Source organism: Littorina saxatilis, linkage group LG1, assembly GCF_037325665.1.
Source record: "Littorina saxatilis isolate snail1 linkage group LG1, US_GU_Lsax_2.0, whole genome shotgun sequence".
NCBI lineage: Eukaryota > Metazoa > Mollusca > Gastropoda > Littorinimorpha > Littorinidae > Littorina > Littorina saxatilis.
Genome location: NC_090245.1, coordinates 61,962,484 through 61,970,470, shown reverse-complemented (window position 1 = coordinate 61,970,470; position 7,987 = coordinate 61,962,484). Strand labels below are relative to the sequence as shown.

Here is a 7,987-nt window from a genome sequence, read left to right as displayed (position 1 = left end):
CAGCTTCCAGCTCCTTTTGTTTTAATGGGAGATTTTAACGCTCATTCCCCTTTATGGGGCAGCAACTCTCTAAGTACGAGAGGACGAATTCTAGAAGATTTTTTAGACAATCGTAATCTATGCGTTTTAAACGATGGAGTACCAACATATCTCCATCCAGCAACAGGATGCAAGTCCATACTAGATCTAGTTATTTGCGACACCTCTCTTGTTCTAGACTTTGAATTTAAAGTCTATGATGACACATGTGGTAGCGATCATTTCCCTATCTTGATGTCTCAAATAGATGGATTGGAAGAAGCTTCCCCCCAGAGATGGAATCTGAACAAGGCAAACTGGCTGTCTTTTACTGCCGAATGTTCTGTCCAACTCACAGAAGACACTGTCTTTGATGGAAGTGACGACCCATCATCTATTTTTACAAACACTCTACAAGACATTGCCACTGAGTACATCCCAAAAACATCTTCAAACAACCGCATTAAAGTGCCATGGTTTAATAAAGAATGCCAAGAAGCCCGATCTGAGCGAAAGAGAAGTCTACACAGGTTCTACAGATGCCCGACCCTTAGCAAGAAGTTGACTTTCTTCAAATTTCGCGCTAAGAGTCGCACTGTCATAAAACATTCTAAAAGAACATCCTGGAGGTCTTTTTGCTCAAACTTAAACTCTAAGGTATCATCAAGTAAAGTTTGGAATGCTATTCGTAAAATCAAAGGGAAAAAAGGATCTGCATCAATTAACCACCTTGTGGTAAATGGATCCCTTATAACCCAAAAGAATGAAGTAGCAAACGTTCTGGCTTCAACAATGGAAAAAAACTCATCAACAGAAAATTACTGCACAGATTTTCAAAAAATCAAAGCCACCCAAGAACGTAAACCCATAAACTTCTCATCTCAGAATGAGGAGAACTACAACAAGTTGTTCAGTATAACTGAACTCAAACAAGCCTTACAAAAATGCAACAACTCAGCAACGGGGCTGGACGGAATACATTATCAGTTCCTCACACACCTACCAGAAAGTTGTCTTCTGGTCTTGCTGAAGGTTTTTAACCACATATGGGAGAGTGGATCCTTTCCACCTTCATGGCAAGAAGCGATGATTGTCCCCATTCCAAAACCAGGTAAAGATCATACAAACCCCAGCAACTACCGTCCGATAGCCTTGACCAGCTGTCTGTGTAAAACCATGGAGAGATTGGTCAACGCTAGGATGGTGTGGTACCTAGAAAAACAAAACCTCTTAAGTGATGTGCAATGTGGCTTCCGAAAGGGACACAGCACCACTGATCATTTGGTACGTTTTGAGACCTTCGTTCGAGAGGCCTTTGCGAGATCTGAACATGTACTAGCTATATTTTTTGACCTCGAGAAGGCTTACGACACGACCTGGAAACACGGTATTTTAGCTGATTTGCATGAAATGGGTTTTCGTGGACGTCTCCCTGTTTTTGTGGAAGGATTTCTAAGTAATCGATTTTTTACAGTACGGGTCGGTCCCAACCTATCAGAGTTCTGTCAACAAGAGATGGGTGTTCCTCAAGGAAGCATTCTATCACCCCTGTTGTTCAACATCAAAATCAATAACATAGTAAAGGCAGTACTGAAAGGATCCGAGTCATCCTTGTTTGTTGATGACTTTGCACTTTGTGTGCGTGGCAAATCCCTACATAGAGTGGAAAGGCAGCTTCAATTATGTATAGACAAGGTGCAAAAATGGGTAACGGAGAACGGTTTCAAATTTTCCACCAGCAAAACTGTCTGTATGCATCTTTGCAAACAAAGGGGAGCCATGCCAGAACCCTCTCTGGTCCTGAATGGTAATCCTGTCAAGGTTGTTGAAGAATTTAAATTCCTAGGACTGACCTTTGACCGTCGACTAACATTCCTTAAACATATCCAGTATCTGAGAACATCATGTCTGAAAGCTCTGGATGTATTGAAAGTGGTTTCTCATACGGACTGGGGTGCTGACCGCACAGTCCTACTCAGACTTTACCGTGCTTTAATCCGATCCAAGTTGGACTATGGTTGTGTCGTCTATGGTGGAGCCGCAAAATCCAACCTAAGGCTATTAGACACAATACACCACCAGGGTATACGTCTTTGTCTGGGAGCTTTCAGGACGTCTCCAGTACAGTCCTTATATTTTGAGGCCAAAGAACCCTCTCTGAGGCTGCGACGCCTGAAACTCACCCTAAATTATGTGTTGAAACTGAAAGCTATGCCTACAAATCCAGCCTACCAATGCGTATTTCAACCACAATGCTCTGAATTTTTTGAAAGTCACCCAAATGATCGAGCACCTCTGTCTTCTCGGATTCAGTCACATCTGGCCGAATCAAAGATAAAACTCGATCATGTTAGTGAAAATCGATGGACAGAAACACCTCCATGGACATTGCCAGATCCAGTTGTTCGACTCGATCTGACAAGGTTAAAGAAGTCAGAGACAAATGATTTGATTTTTAAACAGTGTTTTAGCCAGTTCTGTACCGAGTTTCCTTCCCATCAACGAATATACACTGATGGGTCCAAAGCTGAAAGTAAAGTGGCATCAGCTTCTGTCACTGGCCCTAAACTCGATAGGGCCTTTTCGGCCCGTCTTCCGGATGACAGTTCTGTATTTTCTGCAGAGTTGAAAGCTTTACAGCTAGCTCTGAAACAGGTATATCAGTCAAAAAAGAAAGACTTCCTGATTCTGTCGGATTCCCTATCGGCTCTTACCGCCGTGAAGAGAACTCAGCTAGATCACCCACTGTTGGTCGAAATCCAAGAGCTACATGCATCTCTGATTGAAGAAGGCAAAAGGATTGTGTTTGCATGGGTGCCATCCCATGTTGGAATTAGAGGCAACTCTGCAGCTGATCAAGCTGCTAAAGAAGCCAGAGAAAGACTCATCACTGACAAACACACAAAGCATTCAGATTTCAGAACTCGCACCAACATGTACATAAAGTACCTATGGCAGAGTGAATGGGACGAATGTGAAGAAAATAAACTTCATAAGATCGTCCCCCAGCTGTCGGACAGCCTACCCCAATGTCGCCTCAACAGGAAAGAAGAGACAGTTCTCTGTCGCTTACACATTGGGCACAGTCACATTACACATTCGTATCTGCTGAAAGGTGAAGATCCACCATACTGTTTTGGATGTGACGAACCATGGACATTAGAACATGTTCTCACAAAATGTGTAGACGTTCAAGAATTTCGAGACAAACACTACAATGCGGAAACACTGAAGGTTTTATTCCGGGATGTTCCCCCGGACAAGATTTTTAACTTTTTAAAAGAGATCAAGATTTTTTACAAGATTTAAAGTACCAGAAGTCAAAATTATTAATTTTTAGAACCTTCTTTTACAGTGATAGATTTGAATGTAAATAGTCTGAAACGTAGAACTTGCCATATGAAGGGAAAAGAAAATAACTGCATCGGTCTCGAATAGCAGCTAGCATCTGCTGAAGAGACATTAAACCCCAAAAACCAACCAACCAACCCCCCTTCCTCGTCCTGATATGGCTCTGCGTAGTCGGCTGGACGTTAAGCAACAAATAAACAAACAAACAAACCTCCTCAGGCGGAGGACTTGGCAATTGTACGAGAAGAACTCAGTCAGTTACAGGCAGATATGAACAGATTAAAAGGTGGTTTTTCACTGGCTACGAGTGGAAAGTCTAGGTCAAGTGAGGCTACTGCTGCTGTAGGCCATGGTGGCACTCGCAGAAATAGGTCAAGAAAATGGTTTGCATGATTTTTTTTGACTACTTGCCGGTTTAGCATCAGAAACATGAGTAATAGTACTATGTTGGAAGAGTCGTGGACTCAAGATAAGAAAACTGATGATGCTAAAGAAAAACTTTACATGTTTGAGCTGGAAAGCATCATGACTGGAAATTGTGAGTTAAAAGAAAAAACTCAGTGGAATCTTCCAAGAGAAGGGAGAAGTACTTTAACAGGCATAAAGTAGTGTTTGTTACGCATATGAGATCAGTAGATCAGAATGATTTTTGGTCTTATGTCAGCTCCGGCAGTTTGTTAACGCTTCAAGAGGTTTTCAGTATAAACTTCTTTTAGTTTTTTGGGACAGCAAATCAGATCAGACAGTGATTGAATGGTATGTCACGTTCAGATCACGACCAGTATGTTCCGTAGTCGTATTGCAGTGAAGTAGTGACCCTCATTCACCTGTTATCCTAAAGAAAAAATAACCTCGGTCGGTCATTTTTTTCTGGGAGGAGGGGGTAATGTGACAAATGGATTTGTACATAATTTAGTGTTAGATGGTTTAAACAAATGTGTACAGATTGGCTGGCCATACTTTTAATTTCACGACTTGACCGCGTGGTAGGAATGTCACATGCTGAGATAGTTGGCTGACTCGTGTGACCTGTATTGTCATTGGCTGCTACGGGCCAATCAGAGATGACTAAAATATGATAACCTTGAAGCCGCCATGTTAGATAGCCGGCAGAACATCTGAAAGCGCTCTCGGGAGAGGGTGCGTTGACTCGACGCTGTTGTCAGATGTTGCTCCTTGAGCAGTGAGCCGACTGTTTAGTGGCTACTGTGCATGAATCTGGTATGATTCAAATGCTGTGAGAATACAGGTATTTATTGAATTGTATTTTTGTTCAGTAACTTTAACTTGTAAAATGACTGTGAGAGTCATATTGTGAAATGGGTGGAAAGCGTGCCGTGAGCTGTGTCAGCCATTTTGAATAGAGTGTGGTATGTTCTGTGGTAATGAAGTTACTTGTAAATGAGCTGGTGTAAATAATAGTTGGGGGATAATTGAATAATACTGAGAAAGAATGGAAGTATTATTGTGTAGAGAAGTTTATCTTAGAATTGAAACTTACGGTAGCATAAACTTTCTATACAGCATCCCAGTGGGAGCACGGACGCGCTCGACTGGAAGGGTAGAGGGGTGAGAAGAGGAGCGTCCCCTCCTTGCGGCCAGGACCAGTAGTGTCGGCGCAGGAGTGTAACGCAGCGCTGGAGAACTTGCAGCTGGTGTGAACCCCATATTATGTGAGATATGGTGCAAGTGTCGGACCCGCTGGTTCGTGAGTAAACATACATGTGCGACCTGGAAGAGAGTGCGCACCTACAGAACTTTGTATGTGAAGTAGGATTGTGAGAATCCAGAATAAACTTGTAACCACTGTATTGTGAGTTGGCAAGTAAAGATAACCAGCTAAGTGGTGTAGTAACGGATTGTGAGAATCCAGAATAAGCTTGCAACCACTGTATTGTGAGTTGGCAAGTAAAGATAACCAGCTAAGTGGTGTAGTAACGGATTGTGAGAATCCAGAATAAGCTTGCAACCACTGTATTGTGAGTTGGCAAGTGAAGATAACCAGCCACGTGGTGTAGTAACGGATTGGATGAATCCAGAAAAGATGTACGGCCACTGAAATGTGGGCCGACATGTGAATTATTCTAGTATGTGTGATTCTTGAACGGAGAATCAGCAAGGACGACATCATCGAGGGAGAGACTTTCTTTTCATCTTACTCGAGATAACAATGTTATATTGGATGAAAGAGTCTTTGAGTGGATGAGATATTATATTGATATTTTGTTGTGATTGTTGGTTAATGTGTGATCACTTGAATACAAGTACGAGGGCAAAGGGCAGGAATTGTGTTTAGTCTTTGTGCTTTGTTCGAGTGTTGTGTGTGTGTGTGAGACGGGAGTTTGTGAACAGAAATAACACACGCATTTTTCTGATAGGGTATTTACAACACACATACATACATTTACACACAAGTACCAGCCGTAACAGTCTGTGTGTGTGTGTATGTGGAGCGGTTCAGACTAAACTACTGGACCGATCTTTATGAAATTTGACATGAGAGTTCCTGGGTATGATATCCTCACACGTTTTTTTCATTTTTTTTATAAATGTCTTTGATGACGTCATATCCGGCTTTTCGTGAAAGTTGAGGCGGCACTGTCACGCCCTCATTTTTCAACCAAATTGGTTGAAATTTTGGTCAAGTAATCTTCGACGAAGCCCGGACTTCGGTATTGCATTTCAGCGTGGTGGCTTAAAAATTAATTAATGACTTTGGTCATTAAAAATCTGAAAATTGTAAAAAAATAATTTTTTTTATAAAACGATTCAAATTTACGTTCATCTTATTTTCCATCATGTTCTGATTCCAAAAACATATAAATATGTTATATTTGGATTAACAACAAGCTCTGAAAATTAAATATATAAAAATTATTATCCAATTTTTTTTTCGAAATCAATTTAAAAACACTTTCATCTTATTCCTTGTCGGTTCCTGATTCCAAAAACATATAGATATGATATGTTTGGATTAAAAACACGCTCAGAAAGTTAAAACGAAGAGAGGTACAGAAAAGCGTGCTATCCTTCTCAGCGCAACGAATACCCCGCTCTTCTTGTCAATTTCACTGGCACTGCCTTTGCCACGGGCGGTGGAGTGACGATGCTGAGTATACGGTCTTGCTGCGTTGCGTTGCGTTTAGTTTCATTCTGTGAGTTCGACAGCTACTTGACTAAATGTTGTATTTTCGCCTTACGCGACTTGTTTGTTTTCATGGTGGTTTGAGAACTTATCTTCTTTGTTGTCAAATGTGTCATCCTGAAACATACATAGAGGAACATGTTCAAACGATTTCAAAAACAATGTAAACATGCAAATCAACTTGTGTGTGTGTGTGTGTGTGTGTGTGTGTGTGTGTGTGTGTGTGTGTGTGTGTGTGTGTGTTGCGGGTGCTTCACACACACAGGCCGAAGGGGAAGTCATTACAGAAGACGTGGCTGTTTCCTAACTGCGTGGGTGTCATAGACGAGACGACCCGTGACACTAAAAGCTTCAAGAACAGTTGATCAAATTTGTGTTTGTTTTGTTTTTTAACATGTTTTTACTTCTTTTACTTTCATATATATAGAATTACAATAACAGCAAACACAAAAGACTGTGTTGAATGTATCTTAAATAAAAAATAAAATAAAGAAAAGAAAAAAAAGCACAGTAAACAGTCACACAGCCCATATATTCAGCCCATTTCAAAATTATATAAAAAAAAACTCTACATCTCTTTTCGTATTAATTATCCGGCTCTTTTCTTATTAATTATCTCTTATTTCTTATCAAAAAGTCCGGTTCTCGGCATAATTTCTAATCGTGTATTGGAAGGGGAAAAAATAGGAACAACAATTAAATTATCCTTATCTTTCTAAAGTCTATTTGCTTTTTTATTCCGTTATTTTTCTTGCCATCATTGACGCTCATTATCATTGTGTGATGTTTGACATGGATGTGAATTTAAAGGAACAGTGATACAAACGTTCAACATTCACACCTAATAAATCAAAATACACTGAACATTCCCCCTGCCAGATATCTTCCAGACTTGCACAATGCAACTGTGCATGTGGTTGTTGGTAGTGAGTTTTTTCCCCAGAACCAAGTGAGTGAGTGTGATTTGCATTATGCCCACCTGGTCACAATGGTACAAACCACACGGAACACATGGTTCAAACCACAGCTCCAGATAGGTTCGATATGTGATAGGAGAGTGTTTTGACTACTTGAATCAATTCGGTTGGTGCAGTCACCTGGCAATGGAGCCACTTAACGGAATGATGATGGACTGAAAAGAAGGTTTTACAAATACCTTGTTTACATGGTGTACAGTAAGCTCACTTGATTTTAAATGTCTGGTATATGTATCATACCCCCCCCCCCCCCCCAACACACACACCCAAGGCCCAAGCATACATCAATCTCCACTCCCACCAATATTGATCTATTTTCATTGTTAGATCTGTAAATTGAACAGGTTTTTGAAGCTACAGCATACAGGCTGGTGTCAAGCTTACCCGATTTGTGGCTGAAGGTTGTTTCTTGATGACAGGCAGAAGAAATAAATGCTCTTGCAAGTACTTTCACTTTGGAGTGTAGATGTCATCTGTCCCTGTCGAGTCCCTTATT

The 7,987-nt window shown here is 40.9% G+C and overlaps 1 long non-coding RNA gene across 1 annotated transcript; it reads left to right on the top strand.

Moving 5' to 3' along the window:
* The first annotated feature begins 3,805 nt into the window (after positions 1–3,805).
* LOC138975874 (uncharacterized) lies at positions 3,806–5,651 on the top strand. The gene is made up of 2 exons (XR_011458787.1): positions 3,806–4,618; positions 4,894–5,651. It is a non-coding gene; the product is annotated as an uncharacterized lncRNA (long non-coding RNA).
* The last annotated feature ends 2,336 nt before the right edge of the window (positions 5,652–7,987 follow it).